The sequence below is a fragment of the Amblyomma maculatum genome, chromosome 11, assembly GCF_055883805.1.
Source record: "Amblyomma maculatum isolate TAMU_Amacu chromosome 11, ASM5588380v1, whole genome shotgun sequence".
Lineage (NCBI taxonomy): Eukaryota > Metazoa > Arthropoda > Arachnida > Ixodida > Ixodidae > Amblyomma > Amblyomma maculatum.
Window position 1 is genome coordinate 35451439 of NC_139354.1, and position 26033 is coordinate 35477471.

Here is a 26033-nt window from a genome sequence, read left to right on the forward strand (position 1 = left end):
CAAACAGGCTCACATGGGTTCGCGAGACTTGTAGCCATGCATGACCTCTGGAAGGTCAAATTAACAGAGATGCGGACCGCGGCTCTAGTAGCGTAGTGAATATTTTTTTTTTCAAAATATATACTTCGTCTTGGAAGCTATCTGCAGCACTGCGAAAGGCAGATGCAACCTGGTCCAACGAGGATCATGCACACTACAATAGGTGACCATGCTCCTAAGCGCCTTTCGCCTCCCGGATTGGCGTGGGAGACAGCAGGAGCCCAATTATATATCATAGTGTGCAGGGTGAGAGGCACTTAAGAGTACAGTACCTAATATAGTGCCCATAATCCTCAATGGGCCAACCCTTTCCCAGTGGTGTAAAGAGCCTATAAGATGAAGTATAGATGACCGCGTATCCGGTTTCGTCCTGCGCCCAAGTGTTCTCTAAAAATCTCTCCAATTGATGTCCTGAATTTGAAATCTTTAAAATTAATTTGGACTGCAACAAAATATCGCAGCACTACGAGCTTTGGGAGAAATCACCATAAAACTCAGTTCGTCGCACCATGCATTGCCATGCTTCAGAGTTTTCAAAACGTAATGGGCCAGGTCCACGCCAACCGGATCGTTTAGGGCGCGCTTGAGCCATCCATATACGACCCGTGCGTAGTACCGCGGAGAGAGGTCTTCAAAAAAAAAAACTCCTCCTTCTCACGGACATGCGACGTTATCAAAGTGAACTCGTAGGCGTGCATTGTAAAGTGAATCGATTTCTATTGCTCTCGCTGCCATGCAGTCTCCATTAGATAATCTGTACCTTAACTTGGCGACCAATAATTGACAGTAAATGTAAACAAAATAACCCAAATACTGGAGTCATACTACTCTTGGTGCCGCCAGCTTCCGCGATGTCAAGTTTACACGCAGTGAACTTTCTCGTGCGCCGCTTAAACAGTGGCAATCGCCGGGAAAGGCGCTGTCGTGGGGAACCTTCGTTCGACGCAGCGCCCCTCGCCACGCAAGGCAGCAGCGGCCGCGTGGAGCACTAGATTTTTTAAACTGAAGCTGATTTACTAACGTTTGGTGAAGCCACCTTTTCCACAAGCTCAGCAAACGTGGACTGAATCCCCGTGCATTTAGCGACAAGATCACAAGTAGCGACTCGATTATAGAAATGTACAATACATGAAATCCAATTCAATAATGCTTCAGAAGCTCAAGTTGGATATCTGGTACCGCACTGAAATTGTGTTATACTAGCATTGCCTGAAAGACCTCCTTTTACAGACACGTACCGTTTTATTATTTAATTGTACCTTATTATAGGGTGTTTGCTCTTTCGACATGGTATTTTCGTGGTGTATATGAATCCAATCAAACCACCCAGCATTACGATGCATCAAGGTATGGAAATTCTTATGGACGGCTATCCACAAATTGAATCTCTTTTCATGCTATGAAAATAGTTGTGATGGCCAGTTAATCGCAGTTATATTGCGTATGCAGTGTCTAGACATATGAAAGCGAGCGATGATAAGTGAATGGCATTTTCTGCAGTGCTCTGCATGATCCTTTCTCGCGATTGCACGAGATATCCCTTTTATATCGGCAGACAGCAGCTCGAGATAGCAATTCGCTTGGTCCGCAACATTTGTTTTTGCGTTTTCAACAAAGACACCTATGCATTCGTTCTGCAATTTACGATTTTAGCCGTAGTGCTAGCTCGCTGCGGTCAAACCGAATCGCTAAGCTGCATTTCTCAATTTTGTTCATTGTACATCGAGGCACCCTAGTTCATTGCCGTCGCGCAGCGCCCACCGCTTCTTTGCTCCACGTGTCTCTTGCTTGCTGTCATGCCTGGTCAACTTTATAAAAAAAAAAAAAAGAAAAAGAAAAAACGGACGGTAGCACGGAGTAAATGCCCCTCCTCGTTCTGCATTCCGTTTGAAAAGAGACCGGGAAGGGTTGGGTCCTACTGGAGGAGAATGCCCCCTCCCCCTCTATCCGAATACCTCGCCTCGCCCCTTGCAAGGATAAACAAGTAGAGAGGGAGACAGGAGAGCTATAAGGGCAAGGTGCGGGTGGGGGGGGAGGTCAAGAAGGGGGTTGTTCTCCTCAGTTCCCGGCCCATTCAGGCAGGAAGTTAACCCCCGATAGCCCACCTGCTTTTTCTGGATGCCATTCAAAATTGCCTGGGAAGTCCTCAAGGAGGGGTTTCGACTCAATCTGAAAAACTTTGCTAACCGGGGGTGTAGATAATTTGCCAGCGGCAAATGCACCTGCGGGTGTGTCATCGACACCTCTTTCTGGCTGTACGAACAGCTAAGTGGAGATGATTGAATGGTGGCAGTTCTTTGCCAGAATATAAGAAAAAGCGAGGAGAAAACGTTGCTGGCTTAGTGAGAGGGACAGGAATTAAGAGAGACAGAAAAAGGTAGAAAGGAAAACTGCCGAGGAGGGTGATAGCAAGAAAAAAAAAAAGAGGGAAGAGCTGCCTGCTCCTTCCTACGTGCTTGCACCTGCACCCCTGCGTACAAAATACAAAAGCCGCGGTGATAGTGGTTTATTTTTTTTTTTTTAAATAATCAAAAACAACACTATTTTCCTTCTTTTTGATTATTTAATAATAATAAACCACTACCACCGAACAAGTTAAGATCCCTCGAGCCAGTATTTCAAAAGGACTAACGCCAGCGCATTTTCGCGTAAAAACGAAATTACGAATCAGCGCTCTTACGTCATCGTCGCCCGCCCTACCACGTCCACTGCAGGGCGAAGGCCGTACGTCTTCGGTAGTGTTGGCGGCAGTAGTCTGTTAACATTAATAAGCATAGCAATAATAACCGAAAAGGAAGGAAAATAATATTGCCGCTAATATCTAAAGCAAACGAGCTAGGTAAGGTCCAGAATAGGAAAACGCGCTTTAAGCGCAGATTGGGAAATAAACGTTTTCTTTTTTTCTGCTCACTGCTAGTTCATCTGTTCGAAAGCCAATTCTCCTTCACCATCACAGGAGGTCGTACATTTGTCAATTCATTTATTTAAAGTGCCCCTTAAGGACCTCGGAGGAGGGTATTCCTTAGGCAGTAAGAGATGGAGCTTTGTACATTCTTTAGAAAATACATAAAGTTAACGAGTATGCGTCGCTCGCGCTCAGTATCCAAGCGTTGTCAACAAACGACTGCTAGCGTGGGTAACTAAAAAAAAATAAAAATAACGTTGCCTAGCCCGCTTAAATTATTACAAAAATAAAAGATTGGCAAAAAGAAAATGACACAAAACAAAAAAGAAAAATGAGGGAAAAAAAGAAGGGGGAGGGGGAAAGAAGTGTGCATCAAAACTATGGAAGTATTTGAAGACAGCGATAATATATGTATTTTATTCATTTACCTTGTACATCCTTATCCCCTCTTTTTTCTTATCTAGGTTGTTTGTTTTACTATTGCTTGATAACGCGTCCTTTGTAGGTTCTGGAAAGACGGACTGTAATAGATTTAGCAGAAGCAATATATTTGTATGCGGGTGGTAGTGGCTTATTGTATAATCATACAAAAAGCATGGAGAAGAGCGTTTCAGATAGCAAGATCTGAAACACCCGAGCTGCGTTCGGAAAAGAAAGAGGGATAGACACGTATTCATCCCCCCAATAGGTGGGGTGGTGGCCGGAAAGAGTTTGCTCGACCCGAGGGGAGCGAGATAATACCGACCGATGCTTTGAAGGCCCACTTCAGGAAGCAGAATGATTTGTTGATTCGATGTTAGGGGAAAATATTGTAGCGTTCAACCTGACGGGAACAAGTGAAGTCAGTAAACTGACTTTGCTGTTTGATTTTATTTTCTTTCATTCTGAGCCCATGGGGAGCGTTGTAAAATACTGCCAGGGCTCAACCAAATGGGAGCCGATGAATCAAAACACTCAACTCGTATGGAGTGCTGGGCCGCATTGCTTATAAAAGTGAAATCTAGTGTTGCCCACTTACTGGGCTTGCGGGTGTTGTGTTGGCAGCCTGACAATGACCGCCTTCGGTTTATGGTCCCAATTGTATCTGGTGCTTCTCCCTCCTGTCTGGAGAAAAGCTACATGTCAGCAAATTAATTATTAGAAACAGTTCTTTTTTTTTTTTCATTTATGATCTGGTTTTTAACCAATTCTGGCTTATGCCTTGTGGCGTCTCCTCGCATGAAATTATTAAGTGCTAGAATTTGCTCTTTACCATTTAGATACTGATCAAATTTTATTGCTGGTCTCGTAAAAAATGTATTCTTCGCCTACTGTACAAAATGTAAACTATCTCTCTTATGAAGAGAGATAGTTTGTTGGGAGTGATTTAGGTATGTTTAAAATATTTGGGATCCACTGATAACTATATGATTCTGAGCCTTGTTGTTGGCAGATTAGATTCCACTTCTTTATTAATTCTTTATGCAGTTCTCTCTCAATAAACCGTTTCGTTATTGGATGCTGGATTAATGGGCATTTAGATCTTGCTTTAGTGGCAAATTCGTCTCCAAACGACTGCGCGCGATTGACCTTTGCGATTTTCCAGACAGATCACGCGCTCGACACACCGCACAAGGGGCTGCGATAGGGCGATGTCACGCGCGCACTACCCGGCGAAGAGCAAGTGGTTCAAGGCATAACATTAGTTTTCGTGATGTTAGGAGTGATGAGCTAGGAAGATCACCTCATATACGTATATGGTGACGTGGTAACTTTGCAATCTAAGGCAGTCAGTTTCTCAAGTAATATTACGACGTATTAAACTGTCATCAGCAAATAACTGAGCTCCTGAAGTGAGGTAATTCATTAATATAAATTAAAGGGAAAGAAGAATACAGTACGCTACCCTGAGGTACGCGAGAAGACAGGTTGAAGAAATTGAAATTGTTAAAGCATGAAAACTGAGCTCTAAATAAATGAAATCTTTTGACCGATGTGAGTTAACCAAACAGCTGAATATATATGAGGCGCAGAGCAGAGCTCTGGCTCTGTTTAGAAGACGGTGCCAAAATGCTTGCTGCGTGCCTATCCCTGATTGTGTGATTTTACTCTAGCTCCAGAAACTTGGGGGTTTAGCTTGAGTTTCAAGTCACTGCAGAAAGATATATAAAGCTGTGGACTATAATTTATATTTTTTTCGTCCAATAGAGCATTATGCAGAGCGTTCATTCACTTGCGGAAGTCTCCATAAGAGTTTGATTGCTTTTTTTGTTTTTAGAAGGAGGGGGGGGGGGGTTGAATGGAGAGAGGGGTCATCAGGTGTCTACAATCTTGGTATTGCAGCCGTGGCAAAAAAAAAAAAATGCTCTGGAAGATACGGCCTCGGAAAAGACGTGGAAAACTCTTGAAAGCATCTTCCTCAGCTTCCTTCCCCTCGCCCCTCAGAAAAATAAAAGACAGGTATATGCAACCTCGACATCACGCCGGCAAATAAAAGGAGAGAGGGCGGCGGTGGAGAAAGGCATTGGGAAATGCATTTTATGGGATCAAGAATACGAGAACGACAGTGGGTAGGTGCTGCACATAGGACAGTAAAAGTCAGAATGAAATATATTCGAGCCGAAAAGAAACATGATATATGCACGAATAACTGCGCTCGGTTTCCTTCATCATAGGAATGTACAGCCTCTGTCAAAAGTATAGAGCTCAGGGGGTTTGCTTCTGATCCGTGTAGTGGCGCTGATTTAGCATTAGTGGAGGTCATTCCCAATGGATAGGGAAGGACAAAAAATCTTGCCATCAAGATATTCGGAACACTTTGAATGCATTACAAGCTGCATGAAGTGGGCGCTACATGCACGCGGCTATGTATATTGCAGCCTATTTTTACTATATTGGTTACAAATTTGCAGTAGCCGTCAGCGCGCAGCCGTTTGTGGACAGTGCTCGGACACTTGCGTGCGACCTACTCAAAATCGCTCACTGTTTTTGTATTTTGGGAATAAAGTACAAAGCTACCCCTTTCCTTTCTTGCTATCGCTCCTCCATGTACTCCTCCCTATCCTCTCCCTGCCCCTTTTATTTCTCGGCGGACTCAGCTTGGGTGCTTAAGATATCGGATAGCATTTGGCCACGGCCGGCATTATTATTTTAATAAACCACTGATACTGCTACTACTACCTGCAGCCGAGCGCCTTTCAGTCTCCACTGTTCATCTGCAGTACTTCTGAACGTCCATGCTCTGCAAGGAAGAAGAGAATTATGGGTTTTTGTGAAAAGTGTAAAAATGCTTGGGTCGCGTGATGTGGCGAAAGAATTTGCACCTACGGTTTTATTTTTGACGCTTAAAACTGCTGTCGCACTCAGGTGCCTGCAAGTACAAAGCGTCTTTTTTCATTCTTCGCTGCCTCCGAAAAGCTCTTCCCATCTTCTACCGTAATTTCATGGTTACAGTTCCCACCTGAAATTCAGTCCACTGGGCGCGATTCTTGTTGAGTACTCTGTTACTCTGGCCGGATACTGTGTGAGTGTCCACCCGCTTCAAAGGGCATGGCCACCAGTTCATCATCATCATTATCATCAAAAAGAAGTTTCTGTTGGGAGATATTATTTTGTTTGTTTGAGGAAACAAGGAGAGTACCAACCACGTGTAGCAAACGCGTCGCCATGACTTCATTTTTTACTGTTCCGATTTCCATATGCCCGAGCCTGGAGCGAAAAAAAAAAACTCTAATAGATGCGTTAATGAAATTAGCTAGGTAGGGAATGACGCAGCGCAAGTCGCCTGCATGATAGCGTCCAAAGTACGGCGAAAACACGACAATATGAACCAAAAATATAAAGATGGCAAATAAAGTCATGTACCGCGTCAGATAGTATAGTGGCCTAAATCGAGAACACAAGCATCGTGTAGTCCGCACGGTAGACAGTCGGCAAACCGCAGCTGCGTAGTCTATGAGCTGTGTCCCGAAAAATGTTGTTCCCTTGCCTCCTTTCTGGGAGCACGATGGGCTGGAATCCTGTACCTGCTCGGAGCGTTCCTTCAACCCCACGAAAGGCATCCTTCCTTCCTCTTCAAATGCCAGAAAGATTTTCTTTCTATTTTTTTTTTCATTCCTCTCTTCTCAGCGCTCCAACGTCATCCAAGTTCCCCAGATGACACCTGGGCCTACAGCTGCGAGGAACGCTTGGAATGCATCGGCCACAGTATGGCACGCTAAGACAGAAAAAAAAAACGCGTCCGGCCACCCCCTCTTCTGCACTCCAGCGACTGGGTCACTGCAGCTTCTTCGGCTACCTGACCATTTGTCTAACCTTCCTGGCATCTCTGGGTATTATTGCACACCTTCCACAGGTGCTGAAACCTTCCCGCGTCTGCAGTCCCGCTGTCTCTTTCCCTCTTCCTTTTCTTTATGCTTTGCAGTTGGCAGCAGTGCCAGTCGCAAAAAACCGTAGTCACAACTTGGTTGAGATCTCTCGGGATACTTGCGAGAGGTTTGAGGGCATGGTCCAAGGTTGTTTTTTTTTTCTATTTTTTTTCTTGGGGCAGGAAGGGGGGGGGGGGGGGGGGCGACAAACCCTATCGGGAAACGCGGCTTTGAGGTTGTTCGGGGTCATATTTTTGCTTATTTTTTGTTCGCATACCTTCTCCCCAGAAGGCGTATGCATGGGCGAGGAGGTGCCAGTTCTTTCCCTGCTGCTTGGAGCACCCTCTGAAGGATATTTAAGACTGGTGACTTGGCTCTATGACCTTAGTCGTGGATAGCCATTCCTTAGTGAAGGTGCCATCTTTCCATCCGAGAGGATAACCAAAGGTGAGTCCAAGTGCTTTTATCGGTATTATTGATCTGTTTTTATTATGGGATAACTCAGCTGATATCAAGGTGATGGAGGGTCCTTGTCATTCGTTGTAGTGTTTAGAATAGATTCTCTTTCGCAAGTAGTCCTTATTGCTCTGTTAGTAAGAACGTCAAATGTAGTGACGCTCCAGTGTGCTAAATACGTCTCTTGTAGGATTGATTGCTGACTTTCTGAAGAAATGCCTCGTTATTTCTAGTCTATGCTGAAATTTTAAGCTAATAGCAGCGCGAAACGGGAGCGCAAGCATCGCCCCGGGACTTGAAATCGATTGGCAGTCATTCAAGACAGTTCAAACATGATTACCTCTCGTCAGTCTTAACATGCTTCTTTTGTGCTTAACTTGGAGTCCTTAGAGAAGGCATTTGCTTCAGGTTTTTAAAGCCTGGTTTTATTGCGAAATTTACAATGCAAAGAGCGCATGATTTCTTGGACCTTGATTTGAGGTCATCAACCTTTTCTCTCCTTCTTTTTTCAGTCTCCACCATGAGGCACGCTACTCTATGTAAGTCTTCTATTGCTGTATCTACGTCTTCGTAGGAGAGTGCAGTATATTGTGTTATGCGTGCTATAGTTATTTAATTCCTGCCTTTTTTTATAGCAAAGTACTCTATTGCCAGGTTTTTCGTCCTAGACCTTGCCGCTCGCAGCGCGGGCCAGTAGTGTTTAACCGTCATATTGTTTTTGTTTACATGATACAATTCGCACAGCTGGAACTTGGACCATTTAGTAGAGCTAGCCTAACAAATAGACAACTCTGTATTCTAACACTTCGTTATAATAAGCTCATGCTCAACTCTGACTTCATCCCGCTGGACCAGCTTTACACATCCTTCGATGAGAGGTGGGCTGACGCTCGTTCAATTCGTTCTGTGTTCCCTCTTTGCAGCTGCTGTGATACTGGCAGCCATCTGCACCTTCGTCTCCTCTGTGCCTACGGTAAGTGTCAGCTTGACAGTCGCCCTATATTCTGACCACAGACCGAATTGTTCGGTTTAGCAGTTTGCTTGTGGTCAAGGCTGCTTCCTGACTCAAGCGTCTCGCATGCGTTATAGCTAATCATCGCAAAACCAAATTTTCTAAGTTGACTTTTGTTGTTGGCCGTGCAAAATTATGGCGTGTCAGTTTAATGTTTGCTTAATGACGCCTCTTTTGGATGTTTTGGTTTTACGTAAATACGCTCAACATAATCGGCTCTGGATACGTTCCATTGCCCGATCACAAGTAAATGGCCTAGAATGCTATTGCGTCATGACGTTGCTAACTTTGGTTGCCCAATTTAGAGTGAGCTGATGGAGTACTGTTTTCTTTCCAGCCTGGGGAGCACAAGGTGCCGGAGTCTCCTGAGGCGGCCTATCTGGGCCTTCCCTCTGGCTCCGATGGCATCGTCAGCCCCATTGACATCACCTTCAGCTGCGCCCAGCGTGCCCTTGGTTACTACGCTGATGTTAGCAACAACTGCAAGATCTTCCATGTCTGCAACCCCATCCTCATGTCTGACGGCCAGGTTTGACAATCTTTTATGTCTTGTCGTTCACTTAGGTACACTGTTGCATGGGACATTAGCGGTGTTTAGGCGTTGCTGGAGTTCCTCTTTTGAACGGGCGATTGACCCATTTGTGCAGAGGTGATCTAAGCTGCGATCTTAAATTGTCCAAGTCAACTGATATTTTCTTTCTTCCTTTTCTCTAGGTGGCTATGATGCAGTACAGCTTTGTGTGCCCCAACAACACACAGTTCGACCAGCAGACCCTGACCTGCACACTGCCCCCGGGCACCGCCCCGTGCCACCAGGCAGAAAATTTCTACTACCTGAACCGCCACGTCGGCCAGGGTGGCGCTGAGGGCGTACCTGAGAACTCTCCTCCCGTCCTTCCCCCGCCGGTTCAGCACCAGGACTTTCCGCGTCCCGCCGTGGTGCCCGAGCCGAAGCACGAAGCTCCCCTGCCGCAGCTGCACAAGCCCAGTCATGAAGCTCCCCAGCAGCAGAAGCCCTCCCACGCACAGGTGGTAAAGGAACTTCTAAGCACCTCTGGTCGTGTCCAGAGCTGCATAGTTGCTGTAGCACTATCTATATAGGAGGTATTCTAGTGACATCCTGATGCAGTGCACAGTTTCAGGTCTAATCCGATGGCAGTGGCGATAACTCGGATTAGATATGCCTGCAGTTTCTGGCCGTGCTACATGCACCACAAAATGGCTACCTCTTTGACGTTGTTGCTGGCGCCATATACGTTTGCGAGCGACCATCGTTACGCCAATTGGCTTGCTTCTCACCTACTATGTACTGCGACCAGGGCGTATTTCGTATCGGGTAGTAGCATGCGTCGATGTGAACGTTTGAATTTAGTTTCTTGTGTGAAAGGGGTTAATTCGTCCATTTGGCGAGAAAGGGATTATTGAATTTCTTTATTTATGTTTTTTTTTTTTTTTGCAGCCCCAGCCAGCTGGCCCCAGCCCTGTCGCTGAGGAAGACGTTGCGAGGCCCTCTTCTTACTACGGTTAGAACAAGAGCAGATATTAATTAATGTGGCGTCCGCCGACCAACGGGATGCTCCGAATCAAGAAAAAAAGTGTTATTGGCTAAAAATTGGCGCTGAGAAACTGTACGAAATTCAAAATAAAATATCGGGAAAACGTCACTTCGCTGCATTATTTTCACATGCCCCACACTAGACTGCTGAGGTGCCAATGCACGTAGTGCGCATTCTGTGGAAGCATGCTATCCTTTGTCGAATACAACAGAACGGTGTTATAACCGCACACTTCGGGCAGCTTCATGCCGGCCTAACAGCCTAGCTCAAGACTTTATTTCAGCGAATAATTTGTAAATTGCATGGAAAGTCGAGAGAGAAAAGTACGGAATCTTTAGGGGTGTAATGGAATAAAAGGAAGGGAGTCTGATCTCACCTTTAGTTCTTGACCTTTGGCTGGCGCTTGAGCAGTCTGCTTATTGAGTAGTCTTCATATATTGATGGAAACATGGGCCAGCAGGCGGTGGTTCTATGTCAGGTCTGGCGTGATAGCGATGAATATTAATAATAATAATGAATATTCGATCAATGAGTAATCGATGAATGTGGAATAATCTCAGTTGAAGGCACGCATTTCGATAGCGTCATCGTTCCACGTGCATCTGCCGCTGGCCTTTCCCCCGCTTCTACCACCGACCTCCGTTCGTGCTGTGTCGGTTGTGCACCCTCGCTCTGCTGCGCTACAGGAAAATAGGCAGACACTGCTTGGACCCATCGCCAGCAGCTAGTAAAAGGTTCAATGGAAAAAGTACACAGGTTGCAGGCACCCAATCATCAAAGTTAGAGACATGAGAAGCAGGAACTTTGTACCGTAGGTCCTGGTACAAAACCTACTGGGTCGCGAGTTATTGAGGTGCACATTGAACTGATTATTTATAGGAATGAAAAGGCGCGGTAACTGTCTCACTTGTTTTCTGTGGACACCTCAACCGCGCCGTAAGGTGGAAGTGAAAGTGGAAAGAGAAAAAAAAAAGCTGTCAGTGTTGTGCACTATACTCGGCGCAACAGCAATCAAGCATTGGGGTTCCCGCAAGGAAACGGCACACTTTTCAGGCAGGGTTCGCATTAAATTGCGTCCGATACGGCTGATAGTATAATTACCTCGTTTACCTCGTGCTCCAGCTTTAGACATTTTTCGCTGAAACTTCGCGTGTCATTTCAATGAAATACGAGACAACGTTCTGAGCTAGCCCGCTTGGATGGCACGAAGCTTTTAAAGATTTTTTGCTTGGTTTGTCAAGTCAAAATTCGTAATTTGCGGCCCAACCTTCATCTGGTTTGTTACAGCTGTCAAATGTTACCCGAAGAGATACCTATATATTTTCTACATTTTTTTTTTAAAAGCATTTCAACCTAATTCTTCCACTCACTGAATTAGCTCACTGACTTTTTTATCGCAGCATTGATCGGTCGTCTTCAGCGACGGAAAAAATTAAATGAGCATGTGCAGAACATTTCATAGTATTTCATAATTATCTTACAATTAAAAGGTGTGCCGGAACCCTGGTTTTCAGTGCGAATAAACTAATATAGTCTCCAGATAGCATAGCGTGACTGCAGTACAGCGATAGCAAGAAACTCGTCTTCGCATTCCACGATTGTAATGAGCATTTGGTGAACACGCTCAGATTGACGGCTTTCAGTGTATTATTTCTCAAATAATTATGATTACATCTTCAGAAACTAAATTACTTCCAGCAAGCAACCACATGGTTAAGTAATCTAACAAATTGTTTTATTCTAGGGATGCTGATTTAAATTTCACACTCATGTCTATAGATTCACTTTATCGACCATTGAAGTCTACATGGAAGCCATACTGTGCAAAGTTGACGCAAGCAGTTCGCATGGAAATGAATGAAACTCCTTCCGGTTCCGTTAGCAATGAAATGGCGTGTCCCACTGATCTAATTTGAGCGAATTTGAAATGGCATATACTAATTGGGAGGGAAAATATTTCTTTTGAATTGTAGAAAAGTACGAATGGCGCTGGAAAATCACAGCAAAGCATTTTACTTGCATTGTCTTTTCTATCCTATTGCAATCAATCACAGCCAGCGCAGAAAGGTAGACTTGTTAATGGGCTCTTTGTTTAATGTCTGGAGATCAGCCTTTCAACTCTGGTCCTCAGCCCCATATCTAACATATACGCTCTGCCATTTTAGGCCCGTGTTCATTGTCCATCTTTACATGAATCAATGCGCTCCTTTAAGCAAGTGAATACAATATTACTTTAACAATAAAAATGGCTAAAACCATGAAGGTTCTCAACAATACGCATACCAACATTAACAACTATGTGCGAAGAACCATTAAAGCCGGGGCTAGTTGGATATAAGCGCCTCTTTCTGTTTCCTAAGTCGGGAATCGTCGTGAAGCTTTGACGCTTCCCTGGCGCAGTATTGCGTGTGCCTCGGAAAGGCTACTGAGCTAGGCGGCCTGGCGCGCCATTGGGTGGCCGGGAGGTGGAGAAGGGTGGCTGATCAGTCGCAATTTTTGTCCGCTAAGGCCCCAGACGGATGCACTTGTGTTCTGTACATGTTTATGAAAAATGAAATTATCTTCAACGAGTCGCGTTGGTCATGTGGCGCCTAGTGAGAAGGATGCTCTCCATGCACGGTGGCTTTGGCGCCAGGCCACCACGCGGATGCTTTGCGCGGCTAGTAGTCGCCTCTGTATATTTTGTGCTGTGGAAGAGGCGTTGCCTTGCTGAAGTCCGTAGACAACCAGCCAGGGCCATGTACTCAACGCTGCAGCGACTGTATCTTCTATTGTGAAAGTATCTCGCTGATCAACTGGACAGAGATGGAGAGGCGCGGTTTCTGCAGTGCTGGCACACCCATTTCTGCGTCGTTCGGGACGGCAGCCTTGTTATGCCAGCTTTGCCATACTAATTCCCCCCCTCCTCCCCCTGTTCCGTACCTCGAATCATGAGGAAGTGTATTGCCATATAAGATTTAATCATCTGTCATTAAGTTTCTCATTGTAATTCCTTTTGAGCTTGTGTTCTGTAGGTATTGATGAACACGGAATAACTATTATTATGTGATTGTTGCTAGTATCGCACCTTTCGTTCTCCTCCCATGTATGTACTACAGTGCGTGTGTGTGTATATATACAAGTACCTATGTGCGTGGAAGACAATAAATTCCCTCTACTGATCCTGGCCCTGATGAGGATGGGACAGGAAGGTCACCGCCGCTTGCGGCTGGGGCTAGCCTGTCACCGAATTTTGTCTGCTGTAGGCCGTCATAGCACCCGCCACTGCTTCGGTGGTGGATGATGGCTGTTGTTGCGGCGCGCGTCTCTCTCTCCCTCTTCTTTTCCTTTCCTCTCTGTTGTCTCTTCGGTCCACACGAGGCAGCGGAGGTGGCTCAGCTACAGAGCCAGTAGCAGGCCCGTGCATTTTCTTTTCCTTCTTCCTACAGCCACAACAAGAACGGGACATTCTTACCTGGTGTCGGGAGGTCCAGTGAACAAGAAGGCTGGCTCCCCAGGCTGAGGCTTACCATTTCACATTGGTTCGCTGAAGTCTACCACTCTCCCAAAATTTTGGGAAGATGGGGCATGAAATTTTTGAAATGGGGGATCCGGCGTCTGCGCCGTCCCCCCAGTAAGGTAAATAAAAAATCAGAGTTAGAAACTAGGACAGCCATTGCAGTCGGTGTTGGTAGTGCAGCAATATGAATCGTTATTTTTTTCTACATCTTCCGTCACCTTCGTCTTGATTGACCGCGCTGATAAATGAATCTCAAGCGAAATACAATGTTTGAAAGAGCGGCTCATTTTAAATCATCCTTTACGATCGTCGCTGTATGAAACTTCAGTGCGACTGGACTACGTGGAATACTAGCATCTGCGGTGGCGTGCTCAGATCTGCGTTACGACTAACCAAAAGCATATTATTAATATCGAACCATAATCCAATAATATTCACATGAAAAATTTAATGCAATTTAATGCTGCTTTGCCCCCATTAGCCCAATGACCGCATTTGTTCATTTCATAAGCCGACGCTTTCTTCTCGTTTCATGTTCGTTCTTCTCGGGAATTTTTAGAGTCCATTAGTGCCCAGTGCTTTTTCAGAAAACTAATAATCGGTTTCCTGTCCAAAGGCTGGAAATATTCCCCCCAAGCTGCTTTCTCGACAGAGAAAATATATGTTACATGGAGGTAAACTTTCAACATTTAGGAACGCAGAACATAAAAATCAAATTGGCTTTGTATATATTTGCGCGTAAAGCTGGATAGTTTCCCTGTAGCAAGGAATGAAACTGACATAGCTCAAAGCAAAAGCCCTTTGGATACCGGTACCTTAATGTAATTGCGATGAGCTTCTCCTAAAGAACCAAATTGAGAAACTGTTATTACAACAGCCATGTTGGCACATCAGTAGTATAGGAAGGTGAAATTATGCGCGGTTCTTCAATCCGCTTATCGCTGCCAGCGCTGATTATATACTCTGTGGAAGCTATGCGTGGTATTACGTAATCGTATCTTACGCCGTCATATAGAATCGATTGTGGTTTACATGGCCGCAAGATAAGGAGAACGTTTTGAGAGTGATTGGACAGTGCTACACAGGGAAGCAAGGAGGAGCAGAGCGCTGTTGCCATGCTTCGATCCCGTGAGAGAATGCAAAACTTTGGAAAATACAGTGTCGTTGATTTCCGTTAATGGCCAGATTTGAAAAGCATCTACAGTTTAACAGCAGAAATAGGTTTTGTGTACTTAGCACAATAGCTCCGGACTCGAGGCGAGAACAGTGAGCCTTCTTACGTCTTTCGCAGATGTCGTAAGAGCAAATAATTTGGAAAATAATTCTTAAATACAGCATGCAGCTTTGATCCTCCTCGAGAAGAACTTCCCGTCGAGTAAATGGATAAATAATTTCCCATTGAGTAAATGGGTAGACTAATTCATGGCGCGTTTGTTTCCCTATTCATACAGTTGGTGTGGGCTGCCACTCGTCTACGTTAGCTCGTAAATCGCACCGGGCTGAGGCACTCCGAAACAATGGTTGTTGCGTAGCTAAACAAGGCGAGTAGACTGACTTGGCTTCTAACACATATTGCGAAGGGATAACATTCCTTAGAGCGGCAAGCAATTAACAGTAGTAAAAGTTACGTTAGCAGACATGTTGATGTTACCCTGACACCAATCACTGGCAAAACGCAATTCCGGAAATCATAGGTATGTCGTCATAATCGTGATTCGACCTTTGCAGGTAAGTAGACTACTTGTAGTCGCTCTATGTAGGGACCTCAGCTGAGCGCGCCGCGTTGTAGTTGAAACTTACCTAGTGCGGGGTGTGCCGGCGATCATGAAGGCCAGCGCCCAGGTGGAGGCCTCCATTGCACATAGGAGGTTGAAGCCTGCCTCTTTCCCCGAACTGGGGTTAGATGGAGCACCAAATTTTTGGTAGGGGGGGAAGACTGGCATACGCGCCAACCCCCTCACGTTTACTAAAGAAAAGGTGAAAGTAGGTATAGGGCGAGCACTATTACAAAGGCTGATAGTGCCGGTAAATTGCGTGTCTAATTATGCACCTGACCGACGAGCAGGGTTTATTAAATGGCGAGAGGGTCAAACATTTCTGTTGTGCGTTTTTGTCTCGGCCATGGCGCATATGCTTTATTAGATACGGGCCATCATCGTGTAGCCTGCAAACAATATGGGACCGAGTTTCAGCTTCAACAGTTGAACGGTGAATATAACCCTTCTCCCCAACCCCATTCCTCCCAAGCAAAATGAACTGAAGGCATTTTGCACAAAATTCAAATATTGCGCGAAAGCACTTTTGTATATATTTTTCTCCATCTTGCGCCTAGCATTGTGCAGTTGGCTGAAAACAGACACAGATTTCTCATCAATTCAATTTATTTCTTTAATGTTTCGCAGTGCGACTACAGACCCATACTGCGTAACTTGCCCTTGTCTTGTCGTCAAAGCTAGCATCGGAGGCAAGTTTCTCAGTCTAGATCAAGGCCAAAACCAGACATGGTCCAGGTCAAAGGTCAGTCGGGGTTGGGTCATAACTGGCAGTTGTCATGGTTATCATGAATAGGCACAGTGTCATGATCATGCTTTGCTAATTGTTATAGCGTTGCTACCCATCTGTTGCTATGTAGCTGTTCGAAATGAAAATAAGACAATACTTTACTCTAGGTAAACAGACTCAGGATTAGTGGCGTTGCTCTAATAACGTTTAGGTCTCGTGAGACTCGTAACTATTTCGGTTGTTATGGGTAAGCTATCGTGCTCTGGAGTAGGAGCGAGAAGTTCGTGCAACTATGGCGTGAGTTCGACCTAACTATAACGTCCTAGCCGCCATTCGACAGCTGGAACCAAACAAGAGAAAGTACGAATAAATCCAAATACAAATTGCACGCGCAAAGTGGGTGGACGGTGCGCTGATCTGTGCACACACACTTATATCTTTCCAATATTTCAAAGAAAGTGCACAGTGAAACTCAGACTAATGAAGTGTGACAGTGTTTATGAGCCCACATTTCTAAGTACTGTTTGTTTACATCAGTCTTCCGGACCACGTGGGGGACGTGGCAAGAACTGGTGGCGGTTAAAAAAAAAAATCCCGCTCTAGGGCAGACGCCAGAGATTGCTCGCGCCAGAGATCAGCTGGTGATCTACACAGACTCATTCAAGAACTAATTTTCATCTAATGTATGTATTTTTCTTTCCATTCAAGAACATTATATGCACGTATCGGGCAGCTCTGCGAAATGGAAGAGCTGCCGCACTGTAGAAGCTTTTGGTTATGAAATGGTTTCATTTGCAAAGAATGATTATATACAGTGGTGCTGAAGTGTGAAAGTCTGTTTGATAAAAGAAAAAGAAATATTACCGAAAAAAAGCAAACCCATGCCCTGAAATGCTATGGTCTAATTGAAGGGGAAATTAGCCAAGGAAATGTGATATAATCTTTAACACTGAATGGCAAAAAAACTCACCTTTTCTTAATGACTTGCTTCTACAGTTGAGTAAGAATATTTGCGATTACTATAGTCGTAGGTGTGGAAGAGGAAAACTCTCCATGTCTGTAACTTCTTTTCTAATAACAATTGTATATCAGAAACTATATTAGAGCCGAAATTAACATTGACAGCTGGTGCAAGCATCCCAATTCAGACACAAATAAAACATTTCTGCATGCCGACTTCTCTGAACTCTTCTCAGAGCATGCGATGCCGTGATAGCCGATTTCGCTCTCTGTGAATCTTTTTCTTTCTTATAATCATTCAAAAGTTCTTATTTGTTTTTCGCATAATATTTATAAACATATTTAAATAGATATTATGCCGTGCTTTCCTTTCAGTGCCTTTCTCAGCCTTGTGATTTCGTCATTAATCATCTTTACGACCAGTTTACTCTTAAAAATTTTAGATGATTCTATCACTTTTAGTACGTTAGAAATTTGTACAAATGTTTACGGGGTGTGTGCACCAACGGCTAGGTAGGAAATGTTGCTGATGTCAACCTCGTGCATTGTATAGGCTACGAGTGTCATTCCATAACTTCGGAGCATTGTCGCCTGTACATAATGACTCGCGAAGAATACTGACAAGCTAATAACATAGATTCTGATTAATTATTTATTTTCGGCCATTTTGCTCCAGTGTGCTCTGGATTAAATTGGTCTAAGAGGGCTGCGAAACAACGGGGTGAGGTGTGTGTAATGGGCTTTCATGATTTCACTAAACACATATATATCTGTGATCGTATAGGTCCTAACTACCAAAGCCAGATTCACCTTCCATAGGGTTCAGGAAAGCATCATGAGGCGGTAAAAGAGGTTGGCAGGGTAATACAAAACTGCTCTCCGGACTGACGTAATTCCTTCAGTTTTAGCATATATACACCATAAAAAAACTGCCCAGGGTTTCGCCCTAAACAGGTTAAAACCCCTACATGCAGGAATATACTTCACAGACTCACCGGAAAAACAACTGTAGGGTCAATTTGAAATTTAAAAGCTAGCTTTGAAAGATGGCTATAAATTTGAAGTTAGTTGTAAGAAAGGGCAGACACTATTCGATTGAATGAAGAAGGGTAAACGCACTACCCCGTGTAAATCTACCAGAGCAGGTCGACACAAGACAGAGAAGATATCACCAGAAAGTATATGTAGTATGGGTTAAGGAATGAATAAAAAATTTGAGATTTTTTATTCTACCTTCTACCCCTCCTGAGTTCTACCCCTACCTCCTACCCCTCCTGTTTTGTCGATCATGCTTCCTAGAGAAAATAGGAATGAATTAAAGAACGTATTTATGGAGGAGAGGAAGCGTTTAAGATATTAAAAGGTAAAACGAAACTGGATTATTTTACTCTGAAACAAATGTGCAGAACATAGCGACAATAGTCTAATGAGTCTAACCACGTTCCGAGCATAGAAGTAGAAGAAGAAGAGACAGCACAGTAACAGTCATGTACTGGAGCCCGGAGCCGACAAACAAAGGTGCAGGAGTAAGTGGTACGCAGGGCCGACCTCCGCCACACTTCGTACTCCACCCTAGCCCGCCTACGGCTAAGCGTTCGCCACTGCAGAGCCCCCCGGTAGAGCAGCAACTTCCTCCCATCCTCTTTCCTCTACCTCCGAAGTCCTCCCAGGAAAAAGAACACAAACGGCCCAAGAAAAAGAACAAGCACATGAAGAAAAGGTCCAAGCAACACGACATTCCCGCATTTTTGGACGAGGTGGCGAAGGTGAGTGCTTCGCTACCAGTGTAGCGATAAAGTACCACCTATATCATATGTGTACCAAGGGGCCCAGGCTTGCTACTAGATCACCTATAAGCGGTTGTTCAAGATCTCTAGTGCTTCAGGGGTTTAAACGGCGCAAATAACGTACACTGCCCCTTATTCAGAGCTTTTGATTTCAGGGAGTATTGGACCTCTTTTCTTGCATTATTCCACTGAAAAATCAGTGACCAGTGAACTATTGAAAAAAAAAAAAGAAATGGTACATAGGTGGTAGCCCGGTTCGTCATGTGAAGGCAGCTGTTGAGGACATTGTGGACATGATGCTAAACACCTATGATTACTGGAGTTTTGCTCAAATCAGGAAGCGAGGGTTTGTTTAAGCAGCTGCTCCTTTTGCACTACTTGAGGATGAAAGGCATCATAGGATTATCCCATTTTAAACTCTACGGTGCTAGAGCCATCGCCTTCATTCGTTATCTTCAGAATGACCGAAAAATACACCTGAAGGCCTCCCTTTTCGTTGCGTTAAACTGCTTCAAAAACGTGTTTTTTTTTTTGTTATTTGTGTAAGGCAGAAATGTTGGGCAGGGTTATGGCGCTGTAGAAGCTGGCACGGGTGGGAACTGACGTCAGTCATATAGTATTGTATGTTGTTGTAAGAAGACATGACTCATCGATTTCACCGGCATTGCCATATCGGGATTCTTCCGCATCGGGAGGTAAGATCAGAATACCACCTTCATGATCATTTATTCTCGAGTCTAGATATGATATTCTTATATGGATAAAAAGCCTCTCTGAACCAAGTGGAACGAAAGTTTAGGTTCATACGACTCGGTTATTTTTTTTATTTACGCCCGGTGGTCTCGCATATAGTGTGGAAACTTACAACAGCATACTAAAGAGTATGTCAGAGATTGTAGAGATAATAGAGATATAATTTGATAACTGATTAAGCGAGTACCAATGTCCATGTATACTCGAACGAGAATACCCAAAGGGAGCCATAGAAGACAGCCATTAACACTATAAGGTCACGCCTTTGGAGCCGGAGCTTAAAGTTCCCTCAATTATTGTTATCTTTTACGAACTCAGGCCGTTATTTGGCGCATATAGCGAAACAGTTGAGTTCCCCTGCTGAGCGGATTTAAACTTATTGCCCTATAAGGAATGCGAACAGAGCTATAAGCGGGTTTTGGCGTTCCTTCGTTAGATAGACTGCGTTTGAACTTATCTGGATGCCCATCACAGCGTATTTGCCTTTTTTTCTTGATTTCTTAAGAACCGCTTGATACCGCTTATTATTTGCTAAGTACATTTAGTTGAAGGTACTCTAACTTCGCTCCGAGGAAATTTTAATTAAAATACACGCAGGATGACTCTGAGAAAAAGAAGAAAAAATGTTGGAATGTGAGTTGCCCTAGTTCTTACTCTCAATTTATCCAGAGAGATTGCGAAGTCAGTATTCCTCAAGATTCCCGGAAACAAGTGAATAAGAAAACATTCGTCGCAGCACCGTTACAAGCGGATTTTAGGGCAACAGCACACGGTGTCAAATATTAGCTCTATTACCAATGAGTGCTCATTTTTCGCATTCTTAATCTAGGGTTTCGCATATATCTCTAATGGTGAAGTGGCAGGGAATTTCAAATGTAGGGAACCCACCGAACACATTGGTACATACTGTTCAGGCAGCAAAGATTTTGTCTTTTACAATAGTCAACAATATTCAAAATATAGGCAGTTCAATATATGTCTGCCAGCCCTTCCTTTACAACTCCATACTCCGAAGAAAGTCGCTTGCCCCACTTCGCGAGCAGCCGCATTAAACGTTTTTCTTCATTTGCTTGCTGTGATGTGGCATCAGTTATGTATAGCGCGGTGGCTTAAAGTACGAACTGAGAACCCTCTTAAAAATCGCACGCGATCAACATTTCAATTCGGTACTCCCCTATAAAAGGCGAAGTGAAGCTATCGAAGCAAAATTTGCAGTTTTACATAATGTTAAACGTTGCCATTTATGTGGTGCTCTCTTTACAACTATATTGGAGCCAGATACGTGAAAGCTAGTCAAAAGCAGATAGAAATAAAATAAAGGATAGCAGTTCATTGATCAGGATTGATACAGAGAAGTGACACTGTAGCAGGAGAGGACGTTTTACTACAAATTGAACGATGATGCTGCCCAACTAACGAGACAGAGCAAAGGGTAACATCTCTAAAACTAGCCGTCAGGTGATATGTATATTCGTTCCCGAGAAAGACTGAACCGACCGCGAAATTGGGATGGCCCTCCTTTCAACCCTACGCACTCGGAACGATTCATTCATTTACAGCTGTGCACGGCCGCTCATTGATAGCAGGCAATTATTTTCCGTTACAGGCCAGGAGGGAGAGCCTTGGAAGCTACCTCGGAGCTGGTGCCGACGCGCACAAGATTCCCAAGGCAAATATTTTTGATTCTGGCTTCTCTCAGCGAGTGACCTCCTTACCTTCACCATCGGTGCTCGAGCTCAAGAAACAGGCAAGTATCACGAGTGTGTACCGTGCAAGCGGTTGTAAGCACCACGTCAACACATTAAAAAAAAAAAAGTATTTTATATTTTAATTTTTTTTTCAATTTTATTTTTTGAAACTTCGATAGAGGTTGGAAGTAAACGTAGTTTTTTTATTTTTTTTCCGTTGATATACTCCTAAAAATTCTGAGATTATGAGTGCAAGTGCCTCGCTTTAGTTCAAGGTTACCTGCTTTGTTTTGACTCATTTGCTTTAGTTTCTATCATGACAGATGTTGTATTTAGAGACAACATACCTGTACCAAAAAATTTACACCTGGCCAGAAATCAGTTAACTTAAACCTGCAACTGTCACACCTTCGTTTGGAAATAGCAAGCCACCTCATATCGGGGTGCCATTGGAGGTGCTGATCTATAGTAGCTGAAGACATGCCATCCAGTGTTGCAGCCAATACATCACGGTGCTGACCGCTGTAGATGCCTACCATTTCTCACTCGGTTAGGTTTGTTTGATATTTAATGGGTTTGTGAGGATTCTTTTAGGGCTAGAGCGGTAATAGGTCTTGTGGTGCAGAAAATCCAACGTTAGCGTTGGCGTTGTAACTGCTGACGCAGTGAGCGGAAAATGACAGGCATGAGAGCGATATATGTTGTAAGTGACGTGGTCACGCACTGCATCATTTATCGGTTCGTCTTATGACGTCACGCCACCACGTGACATGGACGAAATGGCAGACGCTGCGAACTCGAGTAGGTTTGCAATGCGACGCCAAGATGAAAATCACCAGCAGAGGTCGACCTGGCGATCCACAGTCATACACGCTCCTATGCAATGCTGGTGCACTTATCCGGGTTTGTTAAAGTAGGAATTTGTATGTGTGTTCGGTGTCTTTCGCGCATTGTAGCAGTTTAGAAGTATGTGCCAATGAGTATACATGTGAGATATACGAGGCTGAAATTCGGTGATTAGGGGTTAAACGAGTAGCACAGAGCATGTGTACGTTCGAGGTCAAAAAGTCTCCGAACTACTTCAATGTCAGACTCGTACGTGCCACATGTACGCGGGTGACACTTGAGAACGAACTTCTGAGGTCGAGACTTGTTCTGTGTATCGTTCTCGACACGAGTGCATCATCAGTGCCGGCATGCAGCGTGACACAGTTCAGTACTAAGAGGAAGGACGAATAGTTTTTGACCCCGACTGTATACGCGTACATGTACCTAGAACAGTCCGTATGAGAATCATTAATGCTGTCGCTTTATACCCTTGAGGTGTAGCCTGATAGCCCTCTTCAAGTTTTTGTCGCTGAAATCGCAATCGCAAATGTACTTGTAACGTCACGACTCATAGCTATCAATGAGTCATCCGCTGGCTCAGATGACAAAGGTAGATCCTATCAAAACATTTGCTGGATCCGACCATTGGCGAAATAAAGTTATTCCTCCACCTCCATTGGCGGAGTGGATAAAGAATGAACCAAGAAAGGTATGCAAATTATGTATTTATTTACTGGCCTCAATACAAGGAGACCATTAGATCGTTTTAAATCTCTGTATAGCCTCAGATTGTCTATACTTACCCGGGACACCCCATACAACGTTTTTCAAAGACATGCAGTCAGGGAACTTTTGCTGTGGCATGTTTGGCCCTTTTGAACGACAATTTCACTATCGCTCTTTCCATGGCTATCGATGTAAATCTAGGCAACTCGTTTCGAATATCTGCTTGATAACGGTCGCAATTACATTAGTTCAATTTCTTCACTCGTACAAAAACTGCAGGCTAGATCAAGACCAAGCCCCACGTTAACAAGTCCAGCGGAACCGACAAATTTGCGGTTGTCTTGCGCAACGGCGCCTGACTTCGTGTCGCCATCTACCACAGCAGATAACAAGCTAGCTACGACCCCTTCCCCTGTAGATGGCGCATTCAACGGACATCCTGAAGCCTTCGCCGACAAAATATTCGACCGAAGCTGCGAGCCGAGCCAAGGTCAAGCCAAGGGTGAGGTGATGACCACCGGCCAAAAAAAGAGCGCTGATCGATCATCAGGATCCAGTCGCTCCACAAAGACCCCAACCGTTGTCGAGAGGAGCCTCTTGCGCACCAGCGGGGAGTCCGTGCCGTACATCATTGCCTCCGTCGCCATCGTTCTAATTGTAATAATCCTCGTCTCCGTCCTACCGCAGAAAGCTGTCAACAAACCATTGTACCACTCTTTCAAGAAGAACGTCTCCCGTTTGTGGTCAAAGCCATCCACGCAAGTTCTGTTAATGGACAGAGCAATTTCCGCTTTCTCGACCGCACGCGCGAAACATGGCGTGGCTGTAACGTCTAGGGAAAGCTATTTTCGAATGACATAAGCTTTTGGCTCAGTAGGCCTAGTGTGGGGAAACATTTAGCACCAACAAGGTAGAATTTTGCTTCACTTTGTATTCGTTACTAAACATGCCATTTGAACCCTTAATTCTCGTACGTGTACGTTCATGTATGCGCCTCAAAATAAGCTGCAGTGTGCGTATTTCCTTCAGCCCAATAAGGGTTTTTTTTTTAGCAGTATATAGTAATATCGAAGGTAGTTGATGGTTTGGTTAAAAGATAAGGCGGATGATTCGATCGAGTCTATTTCAATAAAAAAAATTTAGAAGAGAAAGTTTCATTACGAAATCTCGCGACAAGGTCAGCGTAGGCTAGCTATTGATCTTTAACCAGTAGCTTCTGAGCTGCTCTGGCCCGACCATGTGACTAGCCACGTTACTCGCTGCGGTGGTTCCGCCGTCGGCGCGCGCGCTCCGCCGCAGCTGGAGACGCCGTGCGCCGACGGCGGATCTGTAGTACCTTGCAGTTCAGTTCAGTCGTGTCCGACTCTTCGTGACCCTATGGACCATGTCACTCCACGCTTTCCGGTCTCTCACTATCTTCCTAACATCACATAACTACATCTGCAGTGCCTCGAGGATGCCATCTAACTATCGCGTTCGCTTGCAACGCGATGGTTAGATGTAAACGTGGTCATAAACCGCGTTTACATGGACCCGACAGGAGCGGATCGAGTTGAGTTATCGGGGCGAAAACCATTACAGGGTTCATGTAAACGCTCTCGAGTTGAGTCGGGGCACAGTGGGAGAGGAGAACAATAAGGAAAAGGCCAGAGATGCCCAGGAGAAAAACCGGAATCGAATGTGGTCTTCTAGTTGTTCGCCTCGACGCGAGGTGCCGCCGTAATCGCCACTCGTCCAGAGCCGGTTCTGCGCTCGTCGGGTCGGGTTCGTGTCTCGATCCCCTCTGTCGGGTCCGAGTAAACATGACAATAGGCTTCCAAAGCACCGTCGAGCGGCGCTGCTGCTCCTGACAGGGAGCGCCATCTCTGACTGAAAAATAGAAACTGGGGATACGCGCGGCGGCACCACCTAGGCATCCCGTGCAAGTTTTCTCCTTTGGCTCGCTCGCTTCCGCGCACGTGCAGACGTCTCGCGCTGCTTTGTCAGGCCGCATTCTCACAGCCGGTTTTTCTCTCCTCCGTCGCCTCCGTCGCATCGGCGCTCGCCCGAGAAGAGGAGTTAATGGTGCCAGTACTCCCCGAAATCGGGTGGCCGGCGCCGTGGGGTTTGGCTCCAAGGCGCCGCCGGTCCGGCGAGCGGCGGACTCCGCCCCACGAAAGACGGACCAGTGAGCGCGCTCGCTTCTCTCACGTGACTCTACGTCACGGCTTGCGTGTCGCGACCGAGCGAGCGCTGGCGGAGCGGCCGCGCTGCTCCGCGCAGGCCGCGCGGCCATCGCGGGCTCGCATGCAGACGGCGGTGGGCGAACACACACACACAGAGAGAGAGAAAAGCGGGGGTTGCCCTCCTGTTTGGTGCCCCGCGAAGCGCGCGCTGACAAGAGACAACAAATGCCGTTTCTTTTTTTTTTTTTTTTTTCATTTTTCAATGCACCGGGTGTCGCAGCTAAACATGACCTCCTACAAAACTTAACGATATTTCAGTTGTTTGTTTGAATGGGTGTATCAAAAGAAATTTTGCAAGTTCTGGCGACCCATTCCTTTATTGATGACAGGGTTATTATATATGTTCCTATAGATTTCTTCGATTTCGCTGACTGCCATGAATAATATTATAGATGTGCGCATTTATGCTGAGCTTGGACACTGGCTTGATATATATCCGTACCCATTTGTTGTTCCGTAGTACGTGCGGTGTTTGTACTGAGGCTGACATAAGAAGGCGTTCCAACTCTGAACTGCTGCGAGAAGTCGCGACACTAAAAGCGGAATATAAGAGACGGGTAATTTTTTTTTTTATCTGAGATGCTGAGGTAACACTATTTTCAAGTTGTAGATTTGGAATTTCACTCCCTTTCAATTTGGAGCTACGCAAACGGTACCTCGTTGCAAATAGTTAATCTGGCAGTTTTTCTCGCCAACCTAAGTCGATCCAAACGCAGAACAGGTTCTTGACAAATTGAAATCATGTAAAGCA

At 45.0% G+C, this 26033-nt stretch overlaps 2 non-coding genes across 2 annotated transcripts; both read left to right on the top strand.

Annotated features, from left to right (window-relative positions):
• The first annotated feature begins 13760 nt into the window (after positions 1-13760).
• Positions 13761-13926, top strand: LOC146173468 (U1 spliceosomal RNA). The gene has a single exon (XR_014702414.1). It is a non-coding gene; the product is annotated as a U1 spliceosomal RNA (small nuclear RNA).
• Positions 13927-15605: 1679 nt separating this feature from the next.
• On the top strand, positions 15606-15771 carry LOC146173469 (U1 spliceosomal RNA). Its single transcript, XR_014702415.1, has one exon. It is a non-coding gene; the product is annotated as a U1 spliceosomal RNA (small nuclear RNA).
• The last annotated feature ends 10262 nt before the right edge of the window (positions 15772-26033 follow it).